At 43.0% G+C, this 15,584-nt stretch overlaps 1 protein-coding gene across 5 annotated transcripts in view; it reads right to left on the minus strand.

The window, feature by feature from the left end:
• Positions 1 to 15,584, minus strand: part of ASAP1 (ArfGAP with SH3 domain, ankyrin repeat and PH domain 1) — a 344,245-nt gene that overhangs the window by 101,557 nt on the left and 227,104 nt on the right. The gene's annotated exons all lie outside the window — the stretch shown is intronic.

Below are 15,584 nucleotides of genomic sequence, written 5' to 3' on the forward strand. Positions count from 1 at the left end.
TTCTATGGCCTCTGTGACTACCTGAAATTACCTGGTTTGTTTATATGTATACTCTCTGCCCCCGACCAGAACGTAGTCTCAATGAGGGCAGGGGCCTCGACTGTCCTACTCACTGTACCCTCTCTGTGCCCAGATCCATTAAGAAGACAAGACACTCGGGAAGCACAATCTAGAGCAAAGGTGCAGGGTTTTCACTGTTCCAAGGCAGTGGCCTGCATCTCCCTGATTTTAAGATGGTACAAAAGATGGTCATAAAGAGTCAAGGAGACTCCTAGCACTTTGGGGAGATCAGGGTTAGTTGTGTGGAACCGAGACGGCAGGGTCCTGCAGACCAGGTTATAGCTGGAGAGGTCGGTGGGCTCCCTCATTCAGGAAATAATTTGACTCCTGTGTAAGAGTGTAGTCATTTGTCACTCCAGCCAGCCACCCACCATTCCATCAATCATTTGCCAAGTACCCGTTCTATGACACCCACCACACTAGCGGCTGGCTAGGTGAAGGTGAATAAAACACTTCCTGCCTTGAGAGAGGAGATCATGGAATGCAACCGACTCTACCACATCTTGACATTCCAAGTGCTGTCCAGAGGCGGAAGGCGAAAGTGGGGAGGACCTGGGCTGACACTTGGGGCTTTGAGGAGGACCCTCTGAACCACATCTATAACTCGAGGACACGATCACCCACTGTAGACGGTGCTATGAAGGAGTTAATACACTTGACAAGTGCTAGCGGGTCTCCGGACACCTAGGAAGTGCTGAATACATGTTTATTTTTAAAGTCCAAGGGGATGTTAAATAAGAAATAAGAATACGGCCAAGTGGAGCGGAAGGGACACCTTCTGCCAACTCCTGTCTACTGCTCTCATCTGGGGCTTCCGGAAGCTTGCCATCCTAGCTCTGCCCTCCTCGGCCACCAATTAACACAAGGTTAGTTGTCCAGGGCACACACCACCAGAGGGCCTGGATCAAAAACCACCAACTCTCTCTTTCTTCTTTCAAAGACAAAGAGATTCTGAATACCAAAACAGTTTTGTCTATGCAATTGCACTAACCCCACATAGGGAAACTGCCTGGCTGGCAGGTGTCAAAAGCGAGAGAGCCACAGATTCAAAGTCTGCATTCTGTGAGGTCAAGGGCCTTGGTTCCTGGGAAGTGGGGTGAAAAACATCTTAGATATTATAATGGCTGTGGTTCTCCAAAGGGCCATAGCACATAAACTTGATATACAGAGTACATCTATTCTATTAAAACCTCAAGGGGGAAGTGATTAGTTTAAAAAAAGGTCTTTAAAGGGCACCTGACTGGTTCAGTCAGTGGAGTGTGTGACTTGATCTCCAGGTTGTGAGTTCGAGCCCCACACTGGGTACAGAGATTACTTAAAATTAAAATCTTAAAAAAATATATATTTAAAAACGCTCCTTGGGATGGGGTGGGGGCATATAATAAAGAGTAATAATAAAGGTAATAATAAAGAAAAAGTTGAAAAACACTGGCCTTGGGTATGAGATGGGAAAAATAAAGATTAACAGGACTCACTCTCTGCCACAGATGAATAGCTGCCGTAATATCTTACTCTGAGTCCTCGGCAAGCTCGTTCCTGAACTACAAGCCTCCTGCATCCCACCAGCCCGTGGGTCTCAGGAGTTTGCGTGCATGTTGGCAAGTGAGGCAGGGGCCCGCCTGCCCTCCACTAGTCAGGCCAGTCTCTACCTTCCCTCGGTTTGTAGACATCCTTACATTATTCTCTTCAAAACATTTACCATCCCTCACCATTTACATATGTACTTGTTTCCTCATGTGTTCGCTGCTCCTCAATTTGAATGCAAGCTCTCCACGAGCAGGCTCTGTATGTTCACTGCCATATTTCCAGAATTTAAAACACTGCCTAGCACAGAGTAGGTGCTCAGTAAGTATTTGTAGAGTGAAGGAAATACAGAATCATGTGAGTACAAGGTGTTCTTCTCTGTAGGACTTTATTTTTTTTAATTTTTAAAGATTTATTTAGAGAGCGAGAGTGGGGGAGAAGCAGAGGAAGAGAGAGAGAATCTCAAGCAGACTCCCCACTGAGCACGGAGCTCGACATGGAGCTGGATCCCACAACCATGAGATCACAACCTGAGCCAAAATCAAGAGTCGGACACTTAACCAACTGAACCACCCAGTGGTGTTCCTAGGACTGTTATACTGAGGCAAAGCTTAGTGCTTGTCAACAGGGAAATAGTTAAATAAATTATGGAAGTTCTAAACAATAGCCAAAAAATGAGAAAGTTCTTTACATCAAACTTCGGAAATATCTCCAAGATAGATTGTTATGTGATAAAAGCTATGTGTAACAGTATTCATAGCATACAAAGTTTCATATAAAAAGAATAGGGACACCTGGCTGGCTCAGTGGGTGGAGCATATGACTCTTGATCCTGGAGTTGTCCATACAAGCCCCATGCTGGGTGCTGAGATTATTTAAATAAAGTAATAAAACTTAAAAAAAATGGGTTTATGTTTAAATTATTGCTGAAAGCATATAAGCATATAAGCTAGTACTGCTTCCCAGCAGGGACAGAGACTGGGTGTGCAAAGGGGGAGGGTGGGGTAAGAGCCTTTTACTATGGACCCTTGCACATAAAAAACATTTTTTTTGTACCATGTACTGTATTGTTTATTAAAAAAAAAAGAGCAAAAATCCTAAAACACAAAATGAGATGACAGTGATTATCAACCATTTTTAACTTAGTCCTACATCAGGGTTTCCACCAATGCCTCAAATCCACTGTGAAATGGAGCAGGGAAAAAAAAATACATTAATGTCATTGCCACCTTGGTCTGAAGGCTGTATTACAACACAACAATGAAAGAATTATGAAACTCTGTGGTTAGTACTGAATGTGGGAGTTGCTCGGAAGGAAAAGTCCCTCAAAAGCCAGGTACTGACCACACAACAGATGTGCGCCGTAAGCTTTCAGTGCCACCGCCGTGGGCAGACACGGGGCAGGGGGAGGTGGGCGAGAGCTGCACTGGTGGAAAACCCCAAGAATTAAGAATTTCTCTGTGGTTATCCACACATATACTCTTGGGAGCTGATAAGAAACCAAGAAGGCCAAATATCATGTATTATGAATTCAGAATCTTCTCAGTGATGAGCCTAAGAAAAGGCCCCAGGAAAAAAATTTTGAAACTTAAACTTTCCCCACCTTACTTCCCAAGAAAAAGCAGGTTCAGTTGCAAAGACTAGCGAAGGAGACTTTTTTTTTAATGATTTTATTTATTTATTAGAGAGAGATCAAGAGAGAGCATGAGCAGGGGGCGAGGGGCAGAGAGAGAGAGAGAGAGAGAGAATCTCAAGTAGACTCCCCACTGAGCACGGGGCTCAATGTTGGGCTCAAGCCCACGACCCTGAGATCACGACCTGAGCCGAAATCAAGAGTAGGATGCTTAACCGGCTGAGCCACCCAGGTTGGTCTAAGTACAAAGTGAACAGTAACTACCTGTCATGAAGATACAGAGGAAAGTCAGAGAAGACAGACTAATCTCAAGAAAAGGAAACATTTAAGAAATATTTACTGAGGGGCCAAACAAAATTTCCTTCCCTGGAGATCTCAATGAAGAGAAGACCTATTTTCTCTGATATTTGAAGGTATTGCTGAGTGACGGCGATGGGTTACATGACTTGACAGTTACAGGATTCTCTGATTCTCCTGCTTTTTTATTTTCCAGTTCTTTCAGGAATCCTTCCCATGGACTGAGCAAGGCTTGCAACCTGATGTGTAACAAAAGCATTTTCAGGGCAACCGCGAGGAGGCCAACATATCACAGTAATAGAACGAGTGGACAGCCTTCCTGTATCACCTTCATTATCCTCAATGGATTTTTTAAAAGGCTTTCAAATCTATTATATCATTATTTCCCATTAATTTAACTAAAATTCTATTGATTATTCCATTCCCATTTACTCAAGTTCCAATCTATTTCCTTTCCTTTAATGATAAAGTTGAATTAATGTAAGTTCTTCACACGAATCAAGATAACATGAGGATGAAGGACAGGTTTCTAAAAGCACCTCTTTTTCCACTTTATCAAGCAAACACATTAACAGCCTTTCAGGAATGATGTTTGGGTGTGGTAAATATATCTGCTTTCCAAACAAACTGTTTCCTTCCTCACAAAGAGGAAATGCCTCCCCCCCCCGCAAGTATATACATCAAGCCCAACCAGAAATTTGGAATAAAGACAGGAGGCGGTTGAGGTCCGTCCTTTCATTATGCAAAAGTGGCTTGTTTAAGCAAACAAACTGTAATTAATATTGGTTTTGATCAAAATAACCACTTATTCCTTGCAACTGTATAGACACTACCAGACGTTATACACACAGAACCTGTAATCCCAGATGTGAGAGAGGACTTCACAATCAGCTTTCCTCTATGTATCTGCCCTAATTTTTTTTTAACCCCTTTAAAGTGTTTACCACAAAATGAAATGATCTTATTTCTTGCTGATGTATCACCTGTCTTTCCTCTCTTAGAAGGTATGCTTTTTTTATTTTATTATTTTTTTTAAAGATTTTATTTATTTATTTGACAGAGACACAGCGAGAGAGGGAACACAAGCAGGGGGAGTGGGAGAGGGAGAAGCAGGCTTCCCGCGGAGCAGAGAGCCCGATGTGGGGCTCAATCCCAGGACGCTGGGATCATTACCTGAGCCAAAGGCAGACACTTAACGACTGAGCCACCCAGGCGCCCCTAGAAGGTATGCTTCTTAATTAGGGGGAGGCATGTCATCTGTTTTGTCCCCTAACTGACCAGGTCCCAGAGCAGGAGCCAGGAAGCAGCTGAAGGTCACCATGCGGCCCTGTGGCTTCTGGCTGGCCCGGAGGGGCTCTCCACCGCCCCCCAAGAGCACAGAAGGGACATGACTCAGCAGAGCCTCATCCCCGTCCCTGTGTGAGGGCAACACAGCTCTACACATGATGCCCCCACGATGCCCACATGCACGTGGCACTTTATCAATTAATGAGGACAGAATTTGCTTGCTTTGCCATCCCACATTAATTCTGACATTCCTTCTCCGCTGCCCACTGGTTCTCTCTCCTTCCTCTCTACAGACAGAAACAGTTTCGCTGAAAGTAAGGCTAATGCAAATCTGCTGACTTGCTCAACACATTGGAAAATCCAATTAAAATAATGAGCCAGCTCCCAGCAGTTAAGTCCACGATTCCCGGGAATAAATGAGCTATTCTGTCTAGTGTGTTAACTCCTTCATGGCCTACTCATGCACCTTCATGGCGCCCTATTGTCAGGCCGTTTCCAGGGAGTCATGATACACAGGAAAGAGTTCTCAGAAGGAGCTGAGAAGCTCAGAGGCATGTGCCCACTCATTACTCCTGGGTGACTCTGGGCAAACCGTTAACCCTACTGACTTGGTTTTCTGATTTTAAAATGCGTGTCCCAGCACCTTCCTCAACTAGCCCAGGCTGGTGTGACAGGATCAGGGAGAACAGATACCACGACGCTCCCACTTTGCAGCAGGCCACAGCGTTGCCTGCCTCCACCCCACTGCTCCGTCGGTAGCTCCTGATAACCCTCAAAGTGTTATTAAGTCACGTGCTCAAACACACTCAGAGAGTTAAGTGGAGGGGTCAAACCACAACCCAGGGCTAACTCCAAAGTCAGTAAATTTGGTCTACAGCACTATCTTCTTGCAGATTATCAGAACGTTTTGAAGACTATGATATACTACACACATGAATGGACAATTGTTATCAGCTATGACTGACCTACTGAACAACTACTGAACCAAGCTTTATTGTATTTGGTTGAGTATGCATTAAGGGGAAACAAAGAATACTGCTCACAGGTTGAGGGCAGTTACAAATCCAACACAGATGAGAGTTAATGTTCCTACCTTACCCACTGCTCACACACTGGTAACTAAGTTTATGCTTCACGGCTGCCGGAGTGCCCAGGGTTCACATGGTCAAGTAGGTGACAAATACTTAGCCAGGTGTGTCCCTGGACAAGTCATTCAGCCTTTTAGAGACTCTCCTTGCTTGTAGTGGGAATGGTAAGGCGACCTGCTAAAGGTGTTGCAGAACAGATACTGGGTGCTATGCATGCGAAATGCCTCACAAAACAGACTCTTAATAAAATGTAACTAGGTTTACTTTCTCACACTTGAAAAGCTCAGTGGTAGTGGTGGAAAAAATACAATGATAGCATTTCGGATACTAGAATAGGTCTTTTGAGCCTGGGGTGGAGGGTGGGAGGACTCCTAAATGTCCTTCATATGGCGCCACATTCTCTCCAATGGTAGGTTCTAAGGTTGTTTCCCTGCCTCATTCTGCAAGGGGGTCTCTACAAACCGTAAAATAATGTATCCTATTATACATCACATGCTCTAATCCAGGCAGAGCAGCCTGAATTAGATTTATTAACATGACAGATGGTACTGTGTTTAACATATGTTATCTAAAGTTACTGCTCACAACAACTCAGTAAGATGATTCTTGGTCTCACCCAATTAATGAGGAAACAGGATCAGAGAGGTTAAATAACTGGCTCAAGGTCAAACAGTGAGTAAGCAGATGGATAGGTTTTTAATTAACATTTTTACTGACTCCATTCTCATTTCCTGAGTCCTACTATTCGAATGATCTTTTAAAGTGACTATCAGATCATATCACTCTCCTGCTCAAAACCCATCAATGGCTTCCCAAGGACCTGGATTCAAATCCAACCTCCTAGTTTAAGTCTGGCCCAGGCAACCTGTCTGAAGCCCCTCTACCCATTCCCACTGTCCATCAACCATGCCAGCCCTTCTTCCGGTTCTCAATCCATCAAGCTCCCACGCACATGCTTTAGGACCACTCTTCCTTTGGCTACTGGCAAAGAACCTCCTATTCTAGTCTCCATGCCTCCTCCACAGTGAGGTCTTGAGCCCACTCTACATAGGTCTTTCCCGCCTGATTTCCCTTTAGTCTTAACGAGGCAGAGGAGGCTCACTTTCAGAGCACAGTGCATTTTACCAGCACTTGATTGTTTCTTTAGTGTCTAGAGCAAAGCTTCTTGAAGGCAGGACCTATGGCTGTTTTGCCACCACTTTGTTACATCAAACCCCTAGGACAGCATAGACCTGTCATATAAAACGCCTACTGATGGAATAAATGGCTGAACAAATGAATTCCTCTCCATGCCCAGGAAAGCTGTTCTGAGACTCAGAAGTGTTACAGAATCTGAGCCAGTTTTGGTCTTCCTGAAGCACTCTGCACTTCCAGATTAGAAGGCAGGGAGGTGGGGGGCAGATTTTAGGAGAAGGGCAGGAGATTAGAACTGCTCCCAGGATATGGCTGGGGGTGACAGACCCAGGGTCTGTCTGCCAGACTCTGACAATCGGGGAAGAAAAGTGTTCTAGATTTGAACCTGCCTCCACCTGGCAGTGTGGATATAGGCTGGTCACTTCTCACTGAAAAAACAAGGTCTCTAATATACCTTCCAGGTACAGTACACTTATAGCTTAAAATCAGCTATTGAGATACGACTGAATGCACCAGGAAAAAAATCCAGATCAACTAGGTGAGAAGAGCCAGAGGGAGACGCTCACACTGTCCTACAAGCAGGATGTGGCCCTGTCCCCCTACCTCCGACAAAGTAACAAAAACAGTAACTAAACAATTCTGTAATGATGCTGAAGAGTTAGAAGGGTCAGTTCATAGTTCCTATCAAAACCCTAGATTGTTATATATTGTCTGTCATGTCTACTATAAAACTTCTGCCACAATATAAACAGAACCTTTTGAAAAAGTCTGAAATATATCAAGAAAAGTGAGCTTCTGAATTTGACCAGAGCAAGAACAGACGGGACTACAAGGGTCCTGGGCTCCAAGCAGTTTCTCTCCATTTCCTAACCGACTCAGACAATAGTGAAGCAAGGGGAAATAAAAACATGCAAACTACATTCACACAGTAATGGGGGCCAACATCGAAATAAGGTATTGTCAGGGCACATGCGGAAATTTCAAATGACACCCCTGACTCTTGTTCTCAAAGGAGAGAACATGGCAACAACAGAAATGCTCAACACAGGAGACTTGGGAAATAAATCCTGGTGCGAATAAACGATGGACATGCTAGAGTGCTGTCGGAAATGAAGTCATGGACACTGCCAAGGGGTTCTGCAGACCCTGCTGTGGGGGACAGTTGCTGACCGCGGGGGAGGCTTGAGGCTCCTCACTCCATCTCAACCACAGGAGCTCTGCGTTAAGAGGCCGTATGCTTTCAGTTAAGCAAAGGTCTGAGGCTACAGTGCTTTACAAAACCAGAAAACGTTTTTCTAAATATGTAAGTGAAAAATCAGGTTATCAAATAGCACTATAGTATGAAACCACTGTGGTTAAAAAGTTAGGGTGATAAATACATCTATGATAAAAAGATTTATAAACAGAAGAAAAGATTAGAAGATACAGATCTATCTCAACCCATAAACAGCAGATTGTAAGGCTACTGGTGGCTTTTATTTCAGTGTTTATCCCCTGTGTTTTCTAAGTTTTCAACAATGAACTGGTATTATTTTTGTAATCAGAATATTAAGAAATACGACACAGAAACACAAGAGGGCGATATAATCCCCAGCAGCCTATTTCTCATTCAGCTTGTTATCTGACTTACTAAAACAACACAGAAACCAGAGAGCAGGTATAAAAGTAAAAATAACGAATTAGGGAGTGAATGTGGCAGGAAACATTACAGCTTCTCTGTAACACTAGGGAATTCTGTATCTCTCTCCAGAATGACCACCCTTCCCTTACCAAGTACGGTCCTTGGACCACTGTGTTTGCATCACCCAGAACTTGTTAGAAATGAAATCTCAATCCTAATTAATCAGGCACTCTGAGGGTGCACCCAACCACCCACACTGAAACAAGCTCTCTGGGCGTGATGGCACCAGCATTACATGAAGGGCTGTCCAAAGTAGAAGGAAAACCAAAGTTCCTTTAGAGAAGGGAAAGCCTACGGTCAGAATGTGGAAGGCGCTTGTCTAAGGTCTAGGGCATAATCACCAGGAGAAAAGCACAGGAGTGACTGTTCTGGGTGATCTGGGGAAGACGTGAGGTAAAGGGTGACCCAAATCATACTGTTATGCTACAGGAATCAGGAAATGACAATTTAAGGAGAAAATACAGTTCTCCTGGAAGTTTCACAGAGAAAAACGGATAGGTGTAAGTGTATCGGAGAATACGAGAATTCCTTAATGTAAAATAATGCAATTATATTTTGTCTAATTTAATTTAAGCAAATGAGGGGTTAGATTTACATCATCTCCTACATCAAGAGTGAAAATGAAAGCACTATTATCCCTTGCATTATGTGCAGCATCTGATTTCATTTGAGGATAATTATAAGAAAAGGGGGAGTAGCTAAGACTTAAAAGCCCGGAAAGCAAAAGGAAGAAAAGCCGAGGCAGCTAGGCCTTTGTTTAAAAAAAGACATCTCGACCCTAAGGATTTCTCTACTGTGTTTGAAAGGATCGATCGACTGGTTCACAATCGACTTTCAGACCCTTAATTTCATTTCCATGCATGCCATCTACAATTTGCTATGTTTAAATTAGAACAAAACCATACTGGAGGTGACATCAAATTCCATTTTCCTTGCCTTTACTGAGTATCTTTATCACCCACTGTATGTTTGACAATGAAAAACTTTTACTTAGCACCTTCCTAACAAATTAAAAAATGTAATAAAATAAATGTGTGCGAGCACTCGGGGCTCACCGCGTACCCTAACAGGAGGACACAGCAACGCCTCCTCGTAGACACTGTCTTCATTTAACTGGTAGGAAAGCAGGGGAGAGAGAAGTGCTGCCCTAGACCTTAGACAAGTGACTTCCGCGTTCTGACCGTAGGCTTTCCCTTCTCTAAAGGAACTTTGGTTTTCCTTCTACGTTGGACAGCCCTTTGCTTGGACTGCCCTACTCTGTCTGCTTGGTCCGTATCTTGTGCTTCTCCTCACTTGATCCTCATGGAAAATGCTCAAATTAGCAATAACTGCACCTCGGATAAACCTCACTGGCTACAATACTGCTGCGTGTAAAGCTTGATCTTCACTGAAAATGTCAGAATCCAAATAATTTACCTAAATGGTGGCTGTAATATTCACCACCACTTGACATATTTCTAAGTTAGCCTTGCAGAAAAAGGGTCTTCTTGGATATTATGCTTGTGACACCAACTGCTGCCAGGAAACCAAAAAAAAAAAAAAAAAAAAAAAGTTTTCTCTATTTGCAGGCAGCAAAAAAACAGGAAGTCTAAAATACCTGGTTCCATTCCCATGTCCAACTTTTCCTATAAAATGAAGTAGTGCTTTAGTGTTAACTATTAAAATAGTCTGCATAAGCAGTCTCTTAAACAGAAAGTGACAGCCAAGCTCAGCACAGAGCCAGGAACAGAGTGAATATTTAGTAAATGCTGGCTAAGTCAAGACCACAACTTAGAAAGTCTTTAAGAAAAAAACAAAAACAAAACAAATAAACAAAAAAACAGGGGCACTTGGGTGGCTCACTCGGTTGAGTGTCTATTTTGGCTCAGGTCATGATCTCAGAGTCATGAGATCAAGCCCCATGTCGGGCTCCCCACTACGGGAGTCTGCTTGAGATTCTCTCTCTTCCTCTCCCCCTCTGCCCCTTCCCCGACTTGCACACGCTAAATAAATAAATAAATAGAATCTTTTAAAACAAAACCAAAAAATAAAAACCTTGAAGTACAGATTTTCACCTCTCTCTCTAAATATCAAGTGTATCAGGGGCACCTGGGTGGCTCAGTCGGTTGGGCATCTGCCCTCGGCTCAGGTCATGATCCCAGGGTCTGGATTCAAGCCCCACGTCCCGCTCCCTGCTCAGCGGGGAGTCTGCTTCTCCCTCTGCCCTTCCCTCCCACTCAAGCCCTCTCACTTACTCTCTCTCTAAATAAATACTTTTAAAATAAGTAAATAAATATCAAGTGTGCTAACCAATGCTTACTGCTGCTTAATGCTTCTAGTTCAAGAAAAGCGCATCTGCAAGCCTAAGAGAATAGTTTTATAAATATCTATTAATTATTTATGGCCTAGTTCAAGGTGTCTCTTCTGATAAGCCTTTCTTGATACCCTTGCCTTCTGGGTGAATGAATGAGTAACTGAGTAAATGATGCTGCCTCTGGTGACCCAGCTTGAGAACTGCTGGAAAAGAAACGTGAACTCAGTTTTATCTGACTTCAGAGTCATCGCTTCTACCAACTCTCTGAACTTTCAATTGCTTAACATGGCTGGGCAACAGCCAGTCAACAGAATGGCTTATTCACATTTAGTAGAAGACGTATGCTACTAGTTCAAGGCTGGATCCGCAGCCTCTTTCTTCACGGTTAAACCTCGAGATACCAAAAAGCACCAAAGGGTATAATCTGAAAGAGGCAAAGTGTAAAGAAGCAACCAGCTTAAATAATCAGAAATTACACAGTGAAATGTAAAGAAGAAATAAATTCCAGAAGAGCAGATATGAAATGGAATAAAATTAAACACATGAAATGGATCACCTGATCCAGAAAACATCTAAATCAGCACGTCTCAAAGTGGTTCCATGGGAAGTTATCGTTTCTTATACAAGAAAGTTTGCAGTCAAATAAGTTAAAAAAAAAATGGAACTGGACAGGTCTCTTTAATAATAGGATGTCTCCAAGCCTTTAATACACAAATGTGCACTGTCAATCTCCAAAAGCTATATGGAGTACTTTTCAATCCAGTACTCTTGTCAAAGAAGGTGGCATGGAATTAGTGTTTCAGGGAAAACTCTTAGGGAAAGGCGTATCAGATTCTGATGCTCACGTTCCCAGGCAGAGGGAGCCAGATGCACTGGGCCCAGCATGGCCACTGCACACGGGAGCACGGGGTGTACGTAGCTCCAAGCATCCACCTGGCTTGTACGTGCCACCCGCCACGCTCCCCTCACGAATCCATGTTCCTGGTGCTGGCTGACAACAGCCCAGAGAAAGGTGCTCTAGTTTGGTACCTGCCCAAAAGTCTGGGTCTGGAGTGGGTCACCTCCTCTGAAAACTGCAGGAAGTGGAGGTGAAGAGAGACTCAGAGGCAACATTCTGCAGGGAATCTAAACCCAGTTCAAGAGAGGACACTGAATCTGAGGCAGGCAGGTAGAACGGCAGAATCCAGGCAAGAGGTAAGGCCTGGGATGGAAAATGGGAAGTCAAGGAAGAGTAGAAGAGGCGGAGGAGTGAGTGTGAGGCTGAGTTCGGCAGAATTCTCTGAACAAAGGAAAATACCTGCATTTGCTTTGCACAATGGCCTCCAGATTTGGGCCTGGAAAAGCAGGTCTGGAGGCTTCTGGGACCAAGATCATGCGGACGGAGGCTGTTAGCTGTGTATCTCAGAACAGTGTTTGCCTTCCTCCTGCCACATCTGTGCCACTCTTTTACTTCCTGCCCTTTAAATCAATCCTTTTTCCTTAAATAAATTAAAAGTAAACTTTATACGAGGCCCATAAAAGGATGTCCACATCCTGAGAGGCAGTCCAGTGTACTTCTTAAAAGCATGGGCCCTGGAGCAGACCACCTAGGTCTGAATGCTGGCTCTGATACCTACCTGAGTGCTCTGTGCCTCAGTTTCCTCTACTGTTCGATAAGGATAATCATGGCTACTAACTGGTAGGGCTCGTGTCAGAATCGATGAGGCAGAAACAGTAATGCTCACCAAATATTCTACTTGCTCCCTTCTATTTCCTGTCTCCCAGCAGTGGGGCCAAGAACGCAGTTTAAGGTAGCGAACTAATACATCAGGGGAAGCGGTCATGAGCCTTCACATGATTCTGGAGCCTCTTCTCCTCTGCCATGGAGCATCCTGTGGGGATGGGGCGGCCTCTGAATGACTGTTAGCGTGTGGAGCAGACCCCCTCTGTAGTCATGCGACGTGAGGAGGAAAGAACCCTTCCTATGTGAAGCCATGGAGATCTGGGGGTGCATCTATTACTGCAGCACATGCTAGCCCCTTCTAGCGAGTACAACACATAAAGTGCTTAACACGGTGCTTGGGCTATAGGAAGCAACTCTAAATACACATTATTATGTTATCATTGTTATTTACATAAATAAAACTTAACCATAGGAATAATGAAAACTTTACCTGCCTGAAGGTCTCTGAGGGTGAGATCAGCTCAACCTTGAAGAGAGATACTGATAAGTGAACGTTAGGAACATCCCAAGCATTCCAGCGCCAACCTGAGACTTTCTCCCCCATGTTCAGTCCTCTCTTATGGCTAATGAAACCTTCTGCTCCAACAAGGGGCCAGTTTCTCTCTCCTTCCTCTCTCACAGAACTGCAGCTCTAAAACCTAAGTCTCTGCTAGCATGGAGACGCTGTGTGTGAGTCTGTTTCAAGTGGAGTAACATGGGACAACCACAAACACATTTTAAATGAAGAGTGTTCTTCACTGCATGCAAAAGTCACAAGAAGATTCAATCCTGCTTAAAAGACATTATTTGAACTTCCTATTTACAATGTTTTTAATGTAAAAAAAAAAAAAAAGCCAAAAGAAAAATAAACCATTTTTAAGTTCAGCCCAGGGATACCACAGGATTTCTGTATATTGGATGTATTTAAGACACGGTACTCCCGTATTGATGAGCATAAAATTCTAATTCTATATAGGGAATCGATTATGGCTTAGTTATACCATGAAATATACAATGTAGCCTGTTAAAGCGATTCTGCAATTTTATTTGTATAGTTCTAGAGAGCTAACATAACAGGCTTTAAATAAAGTTTGCAAAGTGTATGTATAATACAAGTTTTATTTATTTAAAAACATTTTTTTTAAGATTTATTTATTTTAGAGAGAGAGCATTGTGCATGAGTGGGGAGAGGGAGAGAGAGAATCTCAAGCAGTCTGCCCGCTGAGCACGGAGCCCCCAATGCAGGGCTCGATCTCATGACCCCAAGATCATGACCTGAGTGGAAACCAAGAGCTGGAAGCTTAACTGACTGAGCCACCCAGGTGCCCCAAGTTTGTTTTTTCTAAAACTCATTTAGCAGCAAAACCTGATCTAACCTGATTCTTGTGGTGGTAAGCTTTGACCTGAATTGAGGTGGGAGTCTTTGGAGTCTTCATGTCACTTCAGGTAAATATTCACAAGTCTCACTGCAAAAAACAGATTGTGTCTAATTATGAGGACCTGCCTGAAAAGTCATGGGGGGTCGGAGAAGGGATGTTATATAATATATGGCATATGCACCCTGCCACCACTCTGGAATCTGTAAAATTCTGAATTTTATCAGCTTCTCTTTATATAAATCTATAAAGATGTTTCAAAGGACAGAGCATATTATGAGTATTAACGGAAGGTGGGATTATATACTGATCTTTATTTCATTTAAAATTTTCCGTATTTCTCAAATTTTTACAGTAAACATGTACAACTTTTGTAAGAGAAGAGGAAAAGAAAACCTCCCTCTTACCCATGTGGATAGATCTCATTTCATGAAAGGTCTCACAATATCAGCTGTCAGTAAAGCATGCCCAGACATGAGGGGACGTCTGGCAGATCAAATGCTAAACCCTTCCAATTATGGATTACCATTGTGCAAAAAGATAAGGTTGTTAAGACGTATTCTATAATCCAGGGGCTACCAACTGACTGTTGAGTATACTCATGCTCTACATTTTGCAGCATTTCAAAGAAGAACTTGAGAAATAATCTGTCAGCTATAAATCGAGATCCAACCTGCATGCTTCTTGGCTATTCTCTTTTAAGGGGGAAGAAAAGAAGAAAAATTAAAAATAAATCCTTAACTGGACCACATACCTTGCAGTCAGAGACTGCAAACAGGAAATGCTATGCAGCTGGAGAAATCTTTCCTTTGCTTCAACAGCTCTGAAGCAATAACTGTCCTCTGTTACAGGGGACTGAAGCTGTTGTGCAAGCTACAGAACTGTCCAAAGGCTCAGGGAAGAGAAGGCGTGGACAGTCCTGGCTGAACCAGAATCCTTCTTGGCACCTCCTTTTAAAAGAGGTTTTACATGTATTTTCTAAAACTGATCCTACGCTGGGGGTCTTTGGGGTATGGTTCAAATAGTTTTCCTTACCCATTGAGAACCTATTTCCATCCATCAGTTACTCCTTTCCTGTCCGATTTTGTGGTTTGGTGATTAAGTAGTGGATGCAATGCTCTGTTGACTCCTTCATTTCTCTCCCTGGATCACAGGCAATGATGGGATGCTAGCAGGAGAGCAGACCTAGCAGTGTTTAGCAAGCAACAACTTCAACTGCTTTCTTTGCAATGACTTAAAAGAAAAAAAGACTGAACATAATTTTGGTTCCATATATTTAACCAAATGAATAATAAAAATACTTCGAAACACTAAAACTCTAAAAGATCATCCTTTCTTTTCCTTCTTCTTTTTTCCCTTTTTAACAAGGATGCATTATAAAGAAAGTATCATTAATGTTAACTACTAAATGATAATAAAAATAGAAGGAACGAAAGGTACAAAGGCACAGAAGCAAGAAACAGTCTATAATCCAGAAACAACAAGTAATTTTTTTTTAATTAAGATTTT

The sequence above is a fragment of the Zalophus californianus genome, chromosome 4 (assembly GCF_009762305.2).
Source record: "Zalophus californianus isolate mZalCal1 chromosome 4, mZalCal1.pri.v2, whole genome shotgun sequence".
NCBI classification, from domain to species: domain Eukaryota; kingdom Metazoa; phylum Chordata; class Mammalia; order Carnivora; family Otariidae; genus Zalophus; species Zalophus californianus.